Raw genomic sequence first — 20,936 nt, 5'->3', positions numbered from 1 at the left:
TCAGACGCACGAGCTAGCACCTCCAAGAGTGCTGGGAAGAAATGGGGTCCTGTAGAATATTTCTGTGATGCTAGGTTTGGGGGCTGGGGAGATGGCTCGCTCAATAAGAGCAATCACAGCACAAGTAAGAGGACATGAGATCAAGTCTCCAGTGCCCATGTAAAAGCCAGCGCGGCCAGGCATGGGCACACATGCTCGGAGATACAGAGGGACAAAGGCAGCACAGCCAAAATAGCTAGCGAGCCTCAGATTTAGTGAGCAGACCTCTTAGAAAAGTAAGGTGGAGAGAAAGGAAGGACAAAGTGTTCTACACTGATTGCAGTACACACGTGCAAATGAGTGTACGCAAACTGGACGAGAGGACCAGAGAGATGGCAGTGGGTCATGGTGCTGGCTGCCTTGCCTGATCACCTGAGTTGGGAGTCCCAGGACCCACATGGTAAAAGGGCAAAAACAACCTTTGCAAGTTGTCTTCTGACCTCCATATGTGTACTGTGGCATGTGTGCAGACATACATATGCATGAACACAAAAATTATGACTTTAAAAATCAAAATGGGTGATGTGACTGACTGATTTAAGATAGTTAATGAGTTTTCAAATATTTGTCCCTAGTTGTCTTGTTGGTGTGTGCGGACAGTAGGAACCAGTATTGTCAGGTCCCGGGACCTCTGACCCTTGTGGTTAAGTCCATTACTGGACCCTGCCAAGAAGCTCTCCCCTGCAGTAGATTTCTCCAGAGCCTCCACGTTACCTTCATCTATAGCTTGAGGTGAGTTACACACTTGGCTTAACACATGTACTAGACTCCCGCACGTAGATACTTCTGCACGCACACTACACACACAAATGGCAAGAAGTGGGAGGTAAAGACCTCACATCAGCAGGAGAGGAGACAAAGCACACTGGGGAGATGGTTAGATAGTCATAGCTACAGAAAGGGGGAGGGGCCAAAGGGGGAGGGGCCACCTGGCAGACAGGGAATCTCAGGTTGAATCAACCAGCTCGAGGATGCAGAGTCTGAGTACCCAGAGCACATTTGAAAACCGAGGGAGTACCACGGGCCAGCAATTCTATGGTGCAGTAGTAGAGAAGGAAGTCTATGAGGAGGCCTGTATGCATCTAGCCTAAATCACATATTGCAGGAGAGACTTTGTTTCAGAAAAGTTAGTCGGTGGGGACCATCCCAGCTACATCCTATTGCATCCATTAAGACAAGCCAGGGCATGTGTTTGTCACCACACAGAGTATGGAAATGAGATGAGATTCTGATGGAGAGCTTCTAGTGACATTTCATAGTCCCATGTAGTCAGGATTATTAAAGTCACTGTGTTAACATTAAACTAGTGATTAACTGCCTCCGTCTCTGGGAGAGCGAGACTCACATAAGTAAGCTCTGGGTGCCCCATATGCAAGGCTGGGAAGGAATAAATGGCCCACACCATGCTGTGCAGCACTTAATCAACCGACCTTAACGTTGTCACGATGCCCTTCATTTCATAAAAGCATTTTAAAATATTGTGTATGTTGGGGGTAGGAAGGGTGTGCTAGCATGAGACGAGGCAGCTGTGTGGTCACCCCCACTGAGTGGGAACCGCACATTGCACCATAAGGTTCTTAAGAATCAGAAGAATGGCAAAATGTGGTGGTAAAAGCCCAAACTTAGTGACAATCTACCGGACCAATATATCATGTTGGTGACAACCCTGAATCTTTCTCCTAGGAGGCTCGTGGGTTTGCCCCGGCCTAGGCCTAGGCCTAGGCCGTCAGGTCTTAGGACCTCTGACCCTCTGGGTCAAGTCCATTCCCACCCCACCCCTCACTGGAGCTCCCCGGCAGGAGGAGACTTCTACTCACCTCCCAAGTTACTCCTCTGTTTCTTGAGGTGAGTGGGATACTTGGGTTATCATCTGTTTCATGCCCCACTCCAACTCCTTCCCTAGACACTGAAGGATTTTGCAGGTGCAGTTGCAGATGGAGGTAGGGTGGTAAAGACCTTTCAGCCCCAGGGGGTCCAGAGACACCTTGGAAGGAAGATGGCTCCACACTTACAGATCCCATAAGCAGAAGCAGTGGTTCTTGGAGGGGCAGGAGGGAAAAGACTTGGATGGGTCAAGAGTTGTAAAAGCCAAGAATGGTGGCCAAGAGAACATGTAGTTGAAGGTGGTGGGGTGTGATATCCCAATAGAGATTTACTATTTAGACATTGCCTTACTATTTATATGCTTGCCTGGGAAACACAAAATCTGGTGCTTGCCTGGACTCCTAGCAATGAAGGAGAAAGAGAGTACTGTGGAGATGGCTTTAATGGGCAAGCCAACTCCCAGCTAGCATGAAGATCCAAATTTGAATTCTAGGAACACAGGCAAAATGATAGTCCCTACCCCTCTCTCTGTCCACCTGGGAGGCAGAAATGGAAAAAGTCTAGGAGCTCCCAGGACAGCTGGGAGGACTCCACAGAGTAAAGGGAGCAAGGGAGGAATCGCATCCTATGACGCCCGCCCACTGTCCTCCAGATTCTCATGGGAGTTGAGTGTGCATGAGTCTTCATGTGTGGAGACACACAGAAGAACAACTAATGACGTGAAGCAGAATGAGTGGAGATTCTGAGGGATAGCCATTAGTGGCCCCTCTAGGCTTCATGGAAACATGTGGGGCTGCCAGGGCCTCGCTGTGTCTCCATGGAGAACTTCAAACTGCTGTGACCTCTGCTGTCACCTTTGGGAGTGCCAGGATCACAGGCTTGTGCTGCTCAGTTACTGAGCAGGGAACCAATGGCTTCTGCGTGCTAGACTAGCAATCTGCCGACTAAAGGTGTTCCCTGCTAACACTATGGCTTCTCTTATTAAAGTTATTTGTATCCCATGGATTGTTTGAGGTGTGAACCCAGCAACTGTGTAACAGCACAAATGTGGGTGGGTCTTAGGACAACTTGTGGGTGTCAGCTGTCTGCTCCCTTGAGGGTCTTGAGGGAAATCATAGTTCACACTAGTACTTGGACTGGAAGCAAAAGCCTTTATCAACTGAACCACTCACTCACTCACTCTTAAAGTCCTTTCTTAATGACAGTCCTTCATCTTTGCTCCTAGGAGGCCCATTGGTGTGCCTGTCCACTAGAGACCGAGGACATCAGGTCTGAAGACCACTGGCACTCTGGATCAAGTCCAGTACCTCCCTCCCCACACCCATTGGAGAGCTCCCCTGCCGGAGACTTCTCCAAGCCTCCCAAGTTACTCCCCCTATTTCTTGAGGTGAGTTAGACAGTTGGCTTACCTTTTGTCCTGTGGTCCTCTAGCCCCTTTCTCAGATGCCTGCAGGGTGCTGAGAGTGAGGATGTAGGATGTAGAAAGGTAAAGGCCCTACAGCCTGAGTGGGGCCTGAAGCAGCCTTGAATGGAGCATGCTCGTATGTCTCATGTCCCACCTAGAAAGAGGATAGCCCATCACAGGTGGGCCAATGGGGAGCCTGTGATGACGTCATGTGGGAAAACACAAGGATGAGCAGGAGCAGTAGCATGCAATGGTGTGAGTGTGGAAACCCCAGTACACAACAGGCTAAGGAGGGGCATGAAGACATCCCTGTTCATCCTGGGAAATATAGGATGGTCCAGGGGACACTTTACACTCAAAACAGGGGTCTAGAGTACTCTGGTGAGATGGCTTGAGGCTTGTCCAGTGAGCATAAGGTCCGGTGTTTGCATCCAAGAACCCAAGTAAAACCTGAAGTGTAACTAGTCCAGATTCTATCATACCTTTGGTGAGATGGTAGAAAGAATTAGGTGGGAATTTTTAAGTTACTGGACTAGCTAGCCAGCCCTGGGCAGAAGATGACTCGAGACCCTACCTCCCAGAAGGTTGAAGGTGAGGACCCACATCTGAGTGTCCTGTGGCCTTCTATGCAGGCCAAGGTCATGGATTGCATATAATGTGTTTCTGCCTCTGTCTCTCTCTCTCATCCACTTTCCTTACTATCTCACACATACACATAGAACACACACATACCTGTGGACCCAATGGGACCCACAGTGACACACATAAAAGGGCACAAATTTACAAACTACCAGGATAAGAGACTATTCCAAGGGTGAGCCTTTAGTGTCTTTTCCTGATTTCATGTAGCCATGTAGGGTGCTTAACGGGTCGCCATGTCTCCAAGGAGGGCACTGACCCCTCATCCTGCTCCCCCACCTTCAGGAATGGCGAGGCTTCCCCCCTGAATCACTGCATGTGCTTTATGCCACACTAGGTAGGACCTCGTCACTTTGGGCATGGCAGGTTAGCGCTCTGCCAACTGAGTTTATCCCCCAGAGCCAATACCCCCTTTCTCCCCTAATCCTTTATGGGTTGATTGTTTTTATGTCCTGTCTGCTTAGCACACTCAGGTATGAGAGAAAGACGACCTCAATGTTATCAGTTATTTCTTTGTATTGTGTGCGTCCACAGATCAAACTTGAGTGGTCAGGCACATAGGCAGAAAGCTTTATATGCTGAGAATCTCGCCAAACCCTAATATCTTTTCTTTTTAAAAAAATCATTATTTATTTGTATGGATATTTTGTATGCATCTTACTGCTCATTAGACATGTCCCTGCCTGGTCCCTGTGGAATTTAGAACAGGAAACCAGATCCCCTGTTACAGGCAGGTGTGAGCCACTGTATGGCTGCTCGGAATGAAACCTGGGTCCTCTGCAAGAGCAGCCATTGGTCTTAACTGCTGAGCCATCTCACCAACTCTCCCTTAATGACAATCCTTCATTTTCCTCTTAGGAGGCTCATTGGTGTGCTCAGCCTATAAGTACCTCAGTGTTCTGGTCCCAACTCCCCTGACCCTCTAGGTTCAGCCCTTACCCACCCACCTCGCACCCACTGGCATTCCCCTGCAGCAGGAGATATCTCCCAGCTTCCCAAGTTACTCTTCCTATTTCCTGAGGTAAGCTAGACCCTTGGCTTATTTTCTTTCCTTACAGCCCCCCCCACCCCCACCCCCCACCTCCCTGTTCTAGCAACCTTGAAATATACAAAGATGCTGCAAGTGGTGTGGCAAAGTTCTTACTGCAGGACACCCAAAGGAATCTTGGAAGATGGTTCTAGTGCCACAGATCCTACCCGTGAGGGGGTTGCTCCATGGCAGGCAGGGTTGCATGGAAGTCTCAGAGTGCAAAAACTGGCAGAAGACAGGGATGAAAGCCTAAAGCAGCATATCCCATCGTGGAGCTGTAATCTCCACCGTCAGGGACCTCAGAGAAGGGACTGTCAGGTAGAAGTCAGCCTAGGAAATAAAGGGCATTCCAGGCTGTCCAAGCCTCTAAAGAATGTGAACCAGGAGGGCCGAGGACATGGTTCCATGGGTAAAGTGCTTACTAAACAAGCATGCCGCCGCCGCCGGGCAGTGGTGGCGCACGCCTTTAATCCCAGAATTTGGGAGACAGAGGCAGGCGGATTTCTGAGTTCGAGGCCAGCCTGGTCTACAGAGTGAGTTCCAGGACAGCCAGGGCTACACAGAAAAACCCTGTCTCAAAAACAAACAAACAAACAAGCATGAGGACCCGGGTTTGAGTCCCAGGAAGGCATGTAAGAGCTGAGGAGGCAGCTCCTCTATGGCTATCCGGAAGCATTCAGTGCATCTGAACTGGTCAACACAGCAGAGAAACAGAGACCTAGCACAAGGAAAGGTCGAAGGTGAGGGCCAGCACCAGGGAGCTGTGACCTCCACACTCATGGCATGACAAGTGACCCCCAACTTAGCACAGGCACAAAGAACAAAAAGGATGAACACAGTCCGAGGAGAGCCTTTAAATGGCATTTCAGAGCCTCACATAGCTGTGTGGCGTGGTCAGGGACCCACTGTGTGGCCACAGATGACTCCTGAACTCTAGACCCAGCCGCCTTCCCTTCTGGAAGCTAAGATCACAGGCCTACTGTGTGCCCTTTATGCAGGGTTGGGCTAGGCTAGCACTGCACAGAGTTTATTTAACAGCTTTTCTTGAAAACAGTTTTGTGTTACATTGATTGTGTGCACCCAAGCCGGCACTGTGACCCACCTAGGTAGATCTGAGATCAACTTGGAGTTGTCAGTGCTTTCCTGCTACCATGAGGGCTCAGGGAGCTGGGTGGTCCATTTAAGTGGTTACACTGTTACGAAAGCCTTCATCTTCTGAGCCGTCTCACTATCCCCAAATACAAACATAGTTTTCAATAACAGTCTCACGTTTTTGTTCCAAGGAGGCCCATTGGTGTGCTTGGCCAGTAAGGACCTAGGTCAGCAGGTCCCAGGACCTCTGACCCTTGGGGTCAGGCCCATGACTGACCTCTCTGGCCTCCCACCAGGAGGAGCTCCCTGGCAGCAGTAAGAGGATTCTTCAAGCCTCCCAAGTTACTTCCTTATGTCTGGATGTAAATCAGACTTCCTGCTTATCTCTTAGCTCATACCCTCCCAATACCTTTTCTAGAAGCCAGAAGGGTATTCAAACTGCAGATATCAGACTTTACAGCCACAGGTGTGGACATGAAGGAGGCCTGGAAAGAAGGTGGTTACACAATGACAGATGTCACTCAATCAGGGCAGAGCTGCGGGAGATCTCAGATTGGACAAAGTGGTAGAAGAGAAGACTGAGGGCCAACAGCAGTGTGTGAACCTCTACCTGAATTGTCCAGACACTCAGGCAGGAGAGTCATTAAGTTGAGGCCCACTTAGGAGAAACAGGAAGTGCTAGCCTGGATTCTCAAAAGGAGGGAAGACCGAGCACCAGGGGAAACAGCTTAATGGGCAAAGTGCTTGGCCACAAGTGTAAGCCTTGGTTTGAGTCCCAAGAAAACAGGGGAAAGTCCAGTGGCCAGCACATACCTGCACTCCAGCTGCCCACGGTAAGGGCACCAACAGAAATTGAGGGACTCTGCAGAGTCAGGAATCCTGGTATGCAGCAGAGATCAAGAGATTTTATGTCAAAAAGGGGGACAGTGAGAACCAACACCTGAGGTGACATAAGTCTCACACAAACACACACACACACAAACACACACACACACACACACACTCTTCCCTCAGATTCTTATGGAGAGTGTTTAATGGAATTTCATCGTATCACGTAGCCATATAGGGTGGCCAGGATCTCAGTATGTCACTAGGGTGACACTGAACCCAGATCCAGGCTCCCCAGTTTCAGGAATGCTAAGATGATAGGCTTGATGGAATTTGTGCCCTTTATATTTAATGTTGGGGAGAGGACTCGTGACTTTCTGTATTATAAGATAATACTGTACCCGTTGAGTTTATTCCCCACTTAACTCTCAGTTATTAAAAAGCATTTTATTGCATTTATTATTCTTTATGAGCACTGCTGTGTGTGCACAAGGCAGGGGACAACTTTCAGGAGTCTGTTCTTTTACTATGTGGGCCTTGAAGTTCAAACTTAGATACTCAAGCTGGGGGCCCAGGAGAGCGTTTATCTCTAAAATATCTTGCAGGCCTGTAAACTATTTTCTTAACGATGAAACATCCCCTTTGCTCCCAGAAGGCTCATTGTGTGCTCGGCCAGTAGGAACCTAGGTCAGCAGGTCCCAGGACCTCTGACCCTTGAGGTCAAGTCCACTTCTTCCCCCCCTCCTCCCCCCCCAAGCCTCCCACACTACTTTCCTATGTCTTGAGGTGAGTCAGATGCTGACAGTGAGAACCAACATGCCAAGGAACCACTGTGGAACATATCACAGCCACCCCTCAAATAAAACCATACAAAGGATTAAAAAGGAGGAGAATGAGCAGGTGAGAGTTCTCCCAGCTCCCCTGTGACCAGATGGCAGGCCGATGTAGGAGATGACCTAGAATCCCATGGGACAGGGAGCCTTGTACATGCAACAGAGATCAAGAGATACCGAAACTAGAAAGATGCCCAGTGAGGACCAGCACCTGTGGATGCTATGTGCACCCCGTGTGCCCCATAGCACAATCACAACTATGCCCCAAACACAAGTTGAAAGAAAGAAAGAAAGAAAAAGAAAGAAAGAAAGAAAGAAAGAAAGAAGTCTCTGAGGGGGAGTTGTTAATGAAGTTCCCCAGTAAGTCCTAAAAGATTACACTTCTTTTCCAGCCTTCTACACTTTCAGGAAACTAGGATGGCAGGCTAATCTGCCATGTGCCATTTATTTTGTGCAGGGAAGGAATTCCTGGCTCCCTTTACTCTTGGCTAGCGCTCTACCAGCTGACCTTATTTCTATGTCTAAGTATCTTTTCTTTTGTTAAAAAAATTTACTAGCCAGGCAGTGGTGGCGCACGCCTTTAATCCCAGCACTCGGGAGGCAGAGGAAGGCAGATTTCTGAGTTTGAGGCCAGTCTGGTCTACAGAGTGAGTTCCAGGACAGCCAGAGCTACACAGAGAAACCCTGACTCAAAAAAAAATTTTTACTATACACACACACACACACACACATATATATGTATATATATATATATGTATGTATGTATGTGTATATATAGTTTCTGTTGTCTCAAACCTCCATGGCTCCATATCTAAAGAGGTTAGAACATGAATGAATTAAGGCAGTCAATTCTTTCAGTCTACTATTTGTGTCCCAGGGGTTGAACTCTGATCATCAGATTTGAAGGCAAAAGCCTTTATCTGCTGAGACATATTCCCAACCACGAGTATGCCTTCTTTCCTTTCCTTTCCTTTCCTTTCCTTTCCTTTCCTTTCCTTTCCTTTCCTTTCCTTTCCTTTCCTTTCCTTTCCTCTCCTCTCCTCTCCTCTCCTCTCCTCTCCTCTCCTCTCCTCTCCTCTCCTCTCCTCTCCTCTCCTCTTTTCTTTCTTCTCTCTCTCTCTCTTTGTTTTTTGTTTTTTGTTTTTGAGACAGGGTTTCTCTGTGTAGCTTTGGTTGTCCTGGAACTCACTCTGTAGACCAGGCTAGCCTTGAACTCAGGAATCCGCCTGCCTCTGCCTCCCAAGTTAAAAGGCGTGCGCCATCACCGCCGGGCTCCTTTTCTTCTCTTTTAAGATTTATTTATTTATTATAAAAAGTACACTGTAGCTGTCTGAAGACAGCTCCAGAAAGAGGACGTCAGATCTCGTTAGGGATGGTTGTAAGCCATCATGTGGTTGCTGGAATTTGAACTCAGGACCTTCGGAAGAGCAGTCAGTGCTCTTAACCACTGAGCCATCTCTCCAGCATGAATATGCTTTCTTAATAGCAGAAAATCTAAATCTTTCTCCCCCCAGGGAGCTTGTTGGTGTAACTGGACAGTGGAAATCAAGGTCTTCAGGTCCCAGAACCTTTGAACCTTGGGGTCAAACCCATTGTTCATTCCCTACCTTTTGGAGCTCCCCAGCAGGTGGAGAAGTATCCAAGCCTCTCAACTTAATTCCCTTATTTTTTTTTGAGGTGAGTTAGACAGGCCTATCTTCCCACTTATCACCACCCTAGAGCCTTCTCTAGACATCTGGAGTGTACTAGAGGAAGGAGAGGTCCGAAGTAAGATGGTAAAGACCCTGCAAGCCTCAGACTGTGACATGAAGGTGACCCTGAAGGAAGGTAGTTATAAACTCACAGATCCACTCAGAAAGGAGATATCTATATGCCACAGAGGAGAACGAGGAGTCCTAGATTGGATCAAATAAAAGAAAGCAAAACTGAAAGCCAAAGGAGGTGGTTTGGGCCTATAATTCCAACATAAGGCCCAGGCAGGTGATTTACCAGTTGAGGCCAGCCTGAGAAATAAGTGTATTCCAGGCTAGGCTGAGCAATCAAAAATGGGGGGTGGGGTAGTAAGGGAAATGGTTTCAAGCATAGAATTGTTGTTGAACAAGTGTGAAGACTTGAATCGAGTCCCAAGAACACGTACGGCAGCCTGGCAGGTAGTGGGTGTCAATATGCCCAGCTCTCCTCTGACCAGAAGGCATGCAGACATCAGCGAGTGCCTGGGAGTCCAGCAGGAAGCTAGCCTTGTATATGCAGCAGAGAACAAGGGACCATCAAAATCTGTGGACAGTGAGGCTCTATCCCTGAGGATGCCTCATGTCCTCCCCAGACCACACACTGCACAAGTTACAATCTCCCCATCAAACTCAAGATTAAAAGAGGGGAGAAGAGTCGCTGAGATAGACCCTTCAATGACATTTCACCGTCTTACCCAGCCACATAGGATGGCCAGGTACTTCCTTATATTACAAAAGAGGACACTGACAGGGATGTTTCCACTCTCAGAAGGGCTGGTACACAGGCCATGTTCTTCAGGGTTGGGGAGAGGACCCGTGGCTTCCTGCCTGCTTGCCTATATTTTGCCAACTGAATTTATTCCCAAGTCACAAGTGTTTGTATGTATCGTCTAGTGTGTGTGTGTGTGTGTGTGTGTGTGTGTCCCTTACATGCATGGGACAGTGTGGGAGAAAGTAGAGGACAGTGTGTGGGAGTCTTTTCTCTCCTTTTACCATGTGGAACCCGGAGATTGAACTTCGGGCTGCTGGAAAGCACCTTTGTCTGTTAAACGATCTCACAGCACCCCCAAGAGCTTTTCTAATGGAGAAACTTCCTCTCTGCTCCTAGGAGGTTCATTGGTGTGCGCGGCCAGTAGGACCTAGGTCAGCAGGTGCTAGGACCTCTGACCCTTTGGGTCAAGTCCATTGCCCATCCAAACCTATTGGAGCTCCCCCGCGGATCTCCCACGCCACATCCCTCATTTCCTGAGGTGAGTTAGAACTTGTCATCTCTTCTGTCTTCTGCGCCCTCAACACCTTTCTTAGACACCTGCAGTGTACTAGTGGGTGGGGATGGTAGAGCTGAGCAGATGAAAACAGCCTCAGCAAGGTGACCTAGAGGAGACCTGGAAGGGAGGTGCTGATACACTCAGTGACCCACCCAGAGAGGAGGCTTCTCCCGCCAGTCGGGCATACGAGGTTTCCCGGTTTGGATCAAGTGGCAGAAGACAAAAATAAGGCTCAAAGCAGCGTGTGGTGGTTTGGGCAGTAATCCCAATACTCCAAAGGCCCCAGCAGGTGATTTAACAGTACGAACTCAGCCTACCGAGCAAGTGGGTGCCAGGCTTGTCTGGGTTTTCAGAAATGGGGGGACATGAGAGGAGGGTGAATGCAGTATAAAGTTTCTGTTGAGCGAGCGTGAGGGCCTGAGTTGGGTCCCAAGAACATGTGCAAAGGCCTGGCAGATAGTGAGTGTTGGCACTCCCCGAGGACAGGCAGGCAAGGCAAGTGTCTGGAGTGCCATGGGGCAGGCAGCATAGTTTATGCAGCAGAGAATGAGACACTAAATAAAGACAGTTGACAGTGAGGATGTCTTGTGCCCTCCAAATGTCCACTATGACATGTTATAACTCTCAAACAAAATACAAAAACATAAAGGAGAACGAGCAGAGACTTTGTTTGTTTGTTTGTTTGCTTTATTGAGACAGGGTTTCTCTGTAGAGCCCTGGCTGTCCTGGAACTCACTCTGTAGACCAGGCTGGCCTCGAACTCAGAAATCCACCTGCCTCTGTCTGCCAAGTGCTGGGATTAAAGGCGTGTGCCACCACCACCCTGCTCAGAGACTTTTTTTTAAAAAAAGAATTACTTATTATATTTTATGTACATGACTACACTGTCGCTCTCTTCAGACACACCAGAAGAGGGCCTCAGATCCCATTACAGATGGTTGGGAGCCTCCATGTGGTTGCTGGGAGTTGAACCTCTGGGAGATGAGTCAGTACTCTTAACCAATGAGCCATCTCTCCAGCCCAAGCAGAGACTCTTAGGGATAGTCTTTAATGGCATATAATGGTTTTATGTCGCACCTAGGATGACCCAAGGACTCCTTTCTCATCAATGGTGGCATTGAACCCACTTCAGCCAGCTGCAATCGTCTGAAGTGCTAGGATTATATCCGGATCTACTTTGGACTCTGTATTTAGTGGGGGTGGGGTGGGGAATCCTATAGACTAGGCTAGCACTCTACCAACCAAGTTTATCCCCCATTCCTAATACAGTGTACCTTGTTAAGATATTCTTATGAAATGTATTTATTCTGTGTGTGCATGCCACTCTATACAGGAGAAAGTTAGTGGATCAGTGGGAGTTTCTTCTCTCTCTGCTTAGTGGATCCCAGGGATCAGAATCATGTTAAGCCACAGAAAATTGCCTTCACCTGCTAAAACATCTGGCCAGCTCCCAAGATGGTTTTTGTTTGGTTGGTTGATTTTGTTTTTTAATGCTAAGCCTTCCTTCTGCTTCTAGGAGACTCATTATTGTGCCTAACAAGAGGGGACCAAAGGCCATCAGGTCCCAGGACCTCTGACCCTTTGGGTCAAGTCCACTGTTGGTTAGTGTGGGGGAATCTGCCCACCACCAATTGGAGCTCTCTGCAGGTAAATTTTCCAACTCTCTCAAGTTAACTCCACTATTTTAAAAGGTAAATTAAACCCTTGGCTTCTCTTCTTTGTCTTCTTGGCCCCTTTCACGGGTACCAGAGGGAGAAGCCAAAGGTGGGATGCTAAAAAGCTTCTACCCCCAAGGAGAAACCTGGAGGAGATGTAGAGGGAAATTGATTTTCTGTGTAGTCACAAAGGGGACTCCGCTTTGACAGGGGAAAGGAAGTCTCAAGTCAGACCAACTGGGAGAAGACAATTGGGTCCAAGGTAGCACGTGGTGGTCCGAGTCCCTAAAGCCAACACTTACGATGCTCTGGCACAGGAGTTACTAGGTTGAGGTCAGCCCAGGAAACATGCTCCAGGCAAGCATGAACTCTCAAAGAGGGTTGGGGCGTCGTGGGCAAGGCTCAAAGTCCCAAGAAGACACGTAAAACCCCAATAGGGGACACCAGCAGCATTTAGCCTGGTCCACGAGGAGGCAATGGATAATAAAGACGGCCATCTGAGGACGACAAAATGTGCACTCTGGCTCACACCACCCTTGCTATACCACACACACACACACACACACACACACACACACACACACACACACAGTTGATTTTGTTTGTTTTGCTTTTCAATACAGGATTTCTCTGTGTATCCTGGGGTGTCCTGGAACAGAAACCCCTGCTACAAGCTGGCCTGGAACTCATAGACACCTGCCTGTCTCTGCCTCCTGAGTACTGGGACTAAAGACATGCACCACCACTGCCAGGCCAGAGTTGATTTTTCTTTTTTTCTTTTTTTTTTTTTTTAAAAGTACCTGCGGTTCTAAAGCAGAACCTTTATGGTTTCATGTTACTATGTTGGATGACCAAGGACTGACCCAGTATGTCACCAAGGGATATTTTAAACTCCTGGTTCCAGCTGAGTCTGCCATCAGGAGTACCAATACTACAGTCCTGAGCCACCATGCAGCATTCACTGGGTGCTAGGAGAGAATGCATGCCTCCTTCCACCCCGGCCAGCTCTCAACCAACTGACCTGATTTCCAAGTCGAATGTCTCTTTTGTTGTTCTTAACAAATTTTAATTCCATTTATTTATGAAAAGCCCTCGGAGCATTAAGGAGGTTAGAGAGCGATGTAAGGTGTTCAGTACTTCTTCCTGGCACGATCTGGACCCATAGACTGAACTCTGGTGGTCAGGCTTTCAAAAGTCGTTATCAGCTGTTATCTGCCAGATATCTTGCCAGTTCCTGCTTTCTTAAAAACCCATTTCTTTTATCTTAAGAGAGAGACTCATTGGTGTACCTATACAGAGGAAACCAAGGTCATCAAGTCCCAGGACCTCTGACCCTTTGGGTCAAGTCCCCCACCTATTGGAGTTCCCCTGCAGTACAGAATTCACCAAGCCTCCCAAGTTACATTTCTTATTTCCTGAGGTGAGTTAGACATTTGTCTTATCTTCTGTCTTCTGTACTCTTGTCTTAGTTAGGGTTTTACTGCTGTCAGCAGACACTATGACCAAAGCAACCCTTAAAAGGACAACATTTAATTGGGGCTGGCTTACAGGTTCAGAGGTTCAGTCCATTGTCATCAAGGCAGGAACACAGCAGCATCCAGGCAGGTATGGTGCAGGAGGAGCTGAGAGTTCTACATCTTCATCTGGAGGCTGCTAGAAGAATATTGGCTTCCAGGCAGCTAGAAGGAGGGTCTTAAAAGCCCACACCCACCATGACACACCTACTCCAACAGGGCCACACCTCCTAATAATGCTACTCCCTGGCCCAAGTATATACAAACTATCATATTCCACTCCCTGGCCCCTATAGGCTTGTCCAAATATATGAATCTATGGGGACCATACCTAAACATAGCATAATGCAAAATACATTTAGTCCAACTTCCAGAGTCCTCATAGTCTATAGCAGTCTCAATAATATTAAAAGTCCAAAGTTCAAAGTTTCTTCTGAGATTCATCCAATTGCTTAACTGTAATCCCCAAAGCAAGATAGGGGACCAGCTGGGCAAACTCCAAACTCTGCATCTCCATGGCTGATGTCAAAGCAGTCTTCAGATCTCCAACTCCTTTTTCATCTTTGTTGACTGCAACAAACATCTTTCTCCTGGGCTGGTTCCACTCCCTGTTAGCAGCTTTCCTCAGCAGATAGACCATGGCCCTGGCATCTTGAACATCTTGAGGTCTCCAAGACAACTTCAATGTTACAACTTCTTGTTTCAATGTCTGGGATCCACACTTGATCTTCTGGGCTCCTCCAAAGAGCTGGCATCACTTCTTCAGCTCTGCCCTCTGTAGCACTCTAAGCTCAAGTTGATCCACTGCTGCTGCAATCTTGGTGGTCATTCCTGGCACTGGCATCTTCACTACACTGGGGTCTTCCACTACAACTAGGCTTCACCAAGAGCCTGTCATAGGCTCTCTTCATGGTGCCGGGCCTCAACTCCTTTGCATGACCCCTTCAGTCCTGGGCCATCGACTGCAACTAAGGCTGCACCTTCACCAATGGCCTTCCATGGCCTCTCACAGTGCCGAGCCTCAGCTGCTCTTCATGATGCCTTCATGCCTTCAAAACCAGTACCACCTGGGTAACTCTTATATATTACCAAGTACAACCGCAGCATGAGGTACAACCTTGACTATTTCTGGAACACAGCCTCTGTGCTCTCAGAAAACACTTCCTCAGTGATGCTATCTCTTTTTAATCACCACTCATTCCTTAGCTCCAGGTAACCAGCATCAATTGTCCCAGGAGTCTCTTCCTCTTCTTGACTACAAAGCCAGAGACACATGGCCAAAGCTGCTGAGTTCTGCTGCTTGCAGGAGCTGGAACATGGCCCCCATGTTCTATTACATTATCACCAGCTTCCTCTTTTCCTACTCCTTCACTGCCTAAGCTTGGCTGTCCTGGATCTTGCTTTGTAGATTGACCTTGAACTCAGAGATCTGCTTGGCTTTATCCCCTGGGAGTCAATGTGTGTACCACCATGCCTGGATCTAACTTTAGCTGGGTAGAATCTTGCCCCAAAGTCCCACTCCCTTCATTTGTTATGTCCTTGGACACAGGATTCAGCTCCATTTCACATCCTGTTGCTCCTTGAACCATATATTTATATTTTTCCTTTCTCAGTTTGCTACACTTGTTTAAGTGCTCTTCATGAGACTTAATCAGAGAACAAAGTCCATGATGGGCATTTCTGAGACTTCCTTTGTCAAAGCAATTAATCTGACTCTCTTTACCTTAGCCTCAGGTAGACTCTTCATACAAGGGCAAAAAGTAGCCACACTCTTCACCAAAATACCACAAGACAGTCTCTAGGCCACATATGGAATTTCTCCACTGAAGCCTCTTGGATCAGTTCTGCACAATTCAAATCACTCTCAGTAACAAAGTCTTCCATATTCCTACTAGGATAACATGTTAAGCCCTACTTAAAGCATTCCACAGCTTTCCAAATCCAAAGTCCCAAAATCCACATTCTTCCAAACAAAAACATGGTCAGGCCTAGCACAGTAATACCCAAGTCTCTGGTACCAACTTTTGTCTTAGGGTTTTACTGCTGTGAACAGACACCATGACCAAGGCAACTCTTATAAGGACAACATTTAATTGAGGCTGGCTTACAGGTTCAGAGGTTCAGTCCGTTATCATCAAGGTGGGAATATGGGGGAATCCAGGCAGGCATGGTGCAGGAAGAGCTGAGAGTTCTACATCTTTATCTGAAGGCTGCTAGCAGAATACTGGCTTCCAGGCAGCTAGGATGAGGGTCTTAAGCCCATGCCCACAGAGATACACCTTCTCCAACAGGGCAACACCTTCTAATAGTGCCACTCGTTGGGCTGAGAATATACAAACCATCATAGCCGTCTATGTGGAACTAGACGTTCTAGACACCTGCAGTGTACTAGTGGGTGGGGATGGTAGAGCTGAGCTGATAAAAACCCTACAGCCTCCACAGGTGACCTAGAGAGACCTGGAAGGGAGGTGCTTATTCACTCACTGACCCACCCATAGAGGAGGCTTCCCCCTGCCAGGCCTGGTATTAGGAAGTTCATAAGTTGGATCAAGTGATAGAAAACAAGATCTGGGGGCAGGGGAGGCTCAAAGCAGCATTTTAGGGTATGGGCAGGCAATCCGAACATTCCAGAGGCTCAAGGAATCTGCTGGAGGTTAACAAGAAAACCTGTTTTTTCAGGCTAGGTGGGCTTTCAGAAATGGGGGCATCAGGATAGTTCGCTTCACCCACTAAGTGGTCACACTTGTTCTAAGATGAGAACACATGCCAAGGCCGGTCAGGGAGGCCAGTGGGGGACATCAGTACTCATGCTGTCTTCTTCAAGAAAGCAGGCAGACACAGGAGACTGACTGTAAACTCAAGGGACAACAATCCTGGTGCAGACAGTGGAGGAGCAACCCTGCATCTAAAGCGTAGGACTGAGGACCAACCCTGGAAGATGTCTGTCCTCTCCACACACCCAGTACTACACAGCACACAAGCCAGCACCCTCATCCAACACCCAAAAAGGCTAAGAAGAAGAACGAGCAGAGATTCTGAGAGGTTGAGAGCGAGAGCCTTTAATTCCATCACATGGTCTCACTGACCTGACCATGTAGCATGGCCACCATTGGTGACTTGGAACCCCTGATTAAGCTGCCTCCATGTTCAGGAGCGCTAGAACTACAAGCCATATCTGCTTTGTACTCTTTTTTTTTTTTTTTTGGTGCTGGAGAGAGGACACATGGCTTCCTGAACGCTAGGACAGCACACTGCCAACTCTGCTCGATCCTAATATCACTTCTTTTGTTAAAACATCTAATTCCACTTATTCTTTATTATGTGTCATCGCTCCATGGGAAGGCAGAGGACAACTTCATGGATTCTGTTCTGTCTTTCCACTCTGCAGACCCTAGAGGGAACTCAGACAGCTAGCCTGGTGGCAAGTGCCCTTATCAGTTAAACCATCTGCCTTGTCCCTAAAACCTATCCTTAATGACAGTCCTTTCTCTTTTGATATAGGGCAGTAGGGCCCTATATCAGTAAGTTTCAGGACCTGTGACCCTTGGGCTCAAGTCCTCTGCCAGCCCCCACCAATTGGAGTTGCCCTCTCCAAGCCTTCCAAGTTACTTTCTCTACTTTTTTGTTTTTGGGTTTGTTTGTTTGTTTTTCGAGACAGGGTTTCTCTGTATAGCCTTGGCTGTCCTGGAACTCACTCTGTAAACCAGGCTGGCCTTAAACTCAGAAATATGCCTGCCTCTGCCTTGCAAGATCTGGGATTAAAGGCGTGTGCCACCACTGCCTGGCCTTTCTCTACTCTTTTGGGTGAGCTAGACTCTTGGCTTCTCCCCTTAACCCCCTTTCAAGATAACAACAGAGAACTATAGAGGAAGAAACACTGATTTAAAGCATGTATATGGCTAGGACCACACTAGAGGGAGGGCTTGATAAACTTCATCCTCACTCACGCATGCACACATATTAAAAATGACAAGGATTGGACGGGGTGGGGGGGGGAGCTTTTAATGCCACATCACCTTCTCATGTAGGTTGGCCATGGACTCCCTGCGTCTCTCATTCTGACACTGAACTCCCATCTCAGTTCCCTGCAGCTTTGTTGTTGTTTCAAGACAAGAGTCTCACTGTCTATCCCTGGCTGTAGTCTCATTGTGTATCCCTGTCCTGGAATGTAGACATCTGCCTGCCTCTGCCTGCCAAGTGTTGGAATAAAAGTCGTATGCCACTCTCACCGGCTTTTGCCTGCACATTTGGGAATGTTGGGATTCAAGCCTGACCTCCCACAGGCCCTTTCTACTGTACTTGGGAAGGAACCCATGGTTTCCTGTATGCTATGCTAGCATTCCACACAATGAATTTGACATTCTAAAGTAATTTCTTTTGTTAAAATATTTTATTACTCTGTGTGCTCTACATAATTTGCAATGTCAGAGGGTACTCATTGTTCCCCTTTCACTGGGTCCTGCAGGTCAAACCTGAGGAGTCTGCGCTTGCAGCAAACACCTTTATTCCTAAGCCGTCCTGCCAATTCTTAATAACATGCTTGTATCTTTGCTCCTAGGAGGCTTACTGGTGAGGTCAGCCTATAGGGACCAAGGCCACCAGGTCCCAAGACCTCTGACCATTCTTCATCTCCCACATTACTACTTATAGTTCTTGAGGTAAGTTGGACACTTGGTGGGTCTTCCATCTCCCTTTTCCTAGATGCCTGCTGAGGTCCAAGGGCGTAGATGTCAGAGCGGGATCTAGGTTCACTCTTACAGCCCCAGGAGGGCATGGGAAGACTTGTTAGGAATATGGTCACACAGTCACAGATCCTACACAGAGAGGGCGCTGCATCACACCAGGAGCAGGGTCAAGGTGAGGCCCCAGGCTAGCTGAAGAGGCATATGCCAGAATGAGATCCCAAAGCAGCATAATAAATAGGTCTGTAACTCCAAGACTCCGCAGCTTCAAGCAGGGAATTCACTAGTTGGAGGTTAGCTTGGGAAACACAGGATGTTTCAGATTAGCCTGGACTATCAAAAATGGGGACTGGGAAGCTGAGAAGAGGAATTTATGGGTAAAAACTTGTGTCAACAAGCATGAGGACCCGCCTTTTATATTTCAGTTTAAGTCTGCTGAAGCTGTGAAGCTGAGGTGAGGGGCCAGCACTCTAGGCTCAGTACCGTGAGAAGGCAGGCAGAGACCAGAAACAGTCTGCTGGGGCAATTAGCTTAGCATACACAGTAGACAGCAAGAGACCACTTACAAATGGTGAAAGGTGGGGCTAGAGAGACAGTTAGGTGGTAAAGAACACTCAGGGCTCTTCCAGAGGTCCTTGGTTCAGTCCCCATCACCCACAAGGCACTTTACGACAACCTGTATCCCCTGCTCTAGGTGATCTGGGGCTCTCTTCTGGCCTCTGCAGGCACCAGAAATGCACGCGGTACACTTAAACACATACAAGCAAAATACCCATACACAGAAAAAAATATATATTTTTTAAGATGAAAGATTAGGGACAACACCAGAGGCTGTCCCCTGGCACCTCTCCCTCCTCTCCCGCCTCCTCCCTCCCCTCTGAGATTCTGGGGCAGAGCCTTTTAATGTTTCATGTTCTCAGGTCACCATGTAGGATGGCCATGGGCTCACTGCGCTGCTCACAATAAGACTGAACTCCTGAAGTAGTGCTTCCTGTCTTCGGAGTCTGAGCATTACAAGTCCCAGCTACTATTTGCCCTTGATTTGTTTATGGAGAGGGGACCCATGGTTCTCTGCATCCTAGGGAATCACTCTATCCTCTAAGCTCAGGGGTTACATCATCCTTGTGTCTTCCTTTCAGAAAGGCTCCATTACATTTCTAGTGTGCTAGAGGTTAGAGGACAATCGTACAGCACTTGTCTCCTTCTGCTGTTGTAGGGATGGAATTCAGGTCATCAAGCTTAGAGCAATGCCCTTGACCTGATGGGTCATCCTTCATAATGACAAGCTCACCTCTGTGCTTCTCTAGGAGACTCATTGGTGAAGGCAGCCCTCAGGACCAACACCACCAGGCCTGAAGACCGCTGACCCTCAGGGTTAAGTCTATTGCCGGCCTGCAACCAATTACATCTCCCCAGTTGAGGAAAATTCCTCGAGTCTTCTACATTACTTCCTCCAGTTTTGAGGTAAGTTGATCACTTGGTGTGTCTGCTGTCTTATTGCCCCCTTTCCAGATAACCTGTAGTATATTAAGGATGCAGGTGTCAGAGGCGGGGTGATAAAGACATCATAGCTCCAGGCAGCTCTGTAGGAGCTCTGGAAGGAAGTAACAGCAGCTCTGCCCAACAGGGCCTTGATCCGTGTCAGTTGGGTCAGGCGGGTGCCAGGTTGGAATAAGCATTAGAATGAAGACAAAAAGCACTGTGAGGTATGGGCTTGTAAGCCCAAAATTCAAGATGCTTACGTTTGATTTAGTCTGAGAAACAAAGAGTATTCCAGGATTAGTCTGGACTGTCAACAGCAACAACAACAAAAGTAGGATTTTGGGAGCGTCTTAGGAATAATCTTTACTGGCATTTTTTATTAAAAGTAACATAGGCGCCAGTCGTGGTGGTGCATGCCTTTAATCCCAGCACTTGGGAGGCAGAGGCAGGTGGATTTCTGAGTTCGAGGCCAGCCTGGTCTACAAAGTGAGTTCCAGGACAGGCAGGGCTACACAGAGAAACCCTGTCTTGAAAAACAAAACAAAACAAAACAAAAACAAAACAAAAACAAAAACAAAAGTAACATAGGCAGTTAGGCAAGATAGCACTGACAAATTGTAATAATTTTAGTGAAGACATAGTTGCCTGTCACTTGTTTTTCATGATTTAGTGGTAGCAACATACATATTTGACAGTGAGTGGGGTAAGGATGTTTTTGTGAATAGAACATCAGCTAGTTTGCTTTGTGGATGGAAGACATCCTCTTGGTATATAAACTGTCTTTCAACAGAGTCAGCTTCTGTAAGAGGGGGAGTCTCCCCAAGTCTGCAAAGTTGGTCAGGATGATGTCAAATGTCATAAGATACAAGTTGTAAGTTACATCTAGTGTTTCATATTTGCATACCCAGCACTCAG

At 47.7% G+C, this 20,936-nt stretch overlaps 1 protein-coding gene across 1 annotated transcript in view; it reads left to right on the top strand.

Moving 5' to 3' along the window:
- Positions 1-20,936, top strand: part of Usp42 (ubiquitin specific peptidase 42) — a 49,429-nt gene that overhangs the window by 3,294 nt on the left and 25,199 nt on the right. The window contains exons 2-9 of the mRNA XM_006504754.4: positions 615-771; positions 1,723-1,884; positions 3,089-3,250; positions 10,529-10,670; positions 12,205-12,335; positions 13,613-13,763; positions 18,416-18,515; positions 19,847-20,003. The gene's annotated coding sequence lies outside the window, so the exon portion shown is untranslated. The remainder of the gene's footprint in view (positions 1-614; positions 772-1,722; positions 1,885-3,088; positions 3,251-10,528; positions 10,671-12,204; positions 12,336-13,612; positions 13,764-18,415; positions 18,516-19,846; positions 20,004-20,936) is intronic.

The sequence above is a fragment of the Mus musculus genome, chromosome 5 (genome assembly GCF_000001635.26).
Source record: "Mus musculus strain C57BL/6J chromosome 5, GRCm38.p6 C57BL/6J".
NCBI classification, from domain to species: Eukaryota; Metazoa; Chordata; class Mammalia; order Rodentia; family Muridae; genus Mus; species Mus musculus.
Note: the sequence above shows the minus strand (reverse complement) of the source record. Positions and strands in the feature narration are given on the sequence as shown.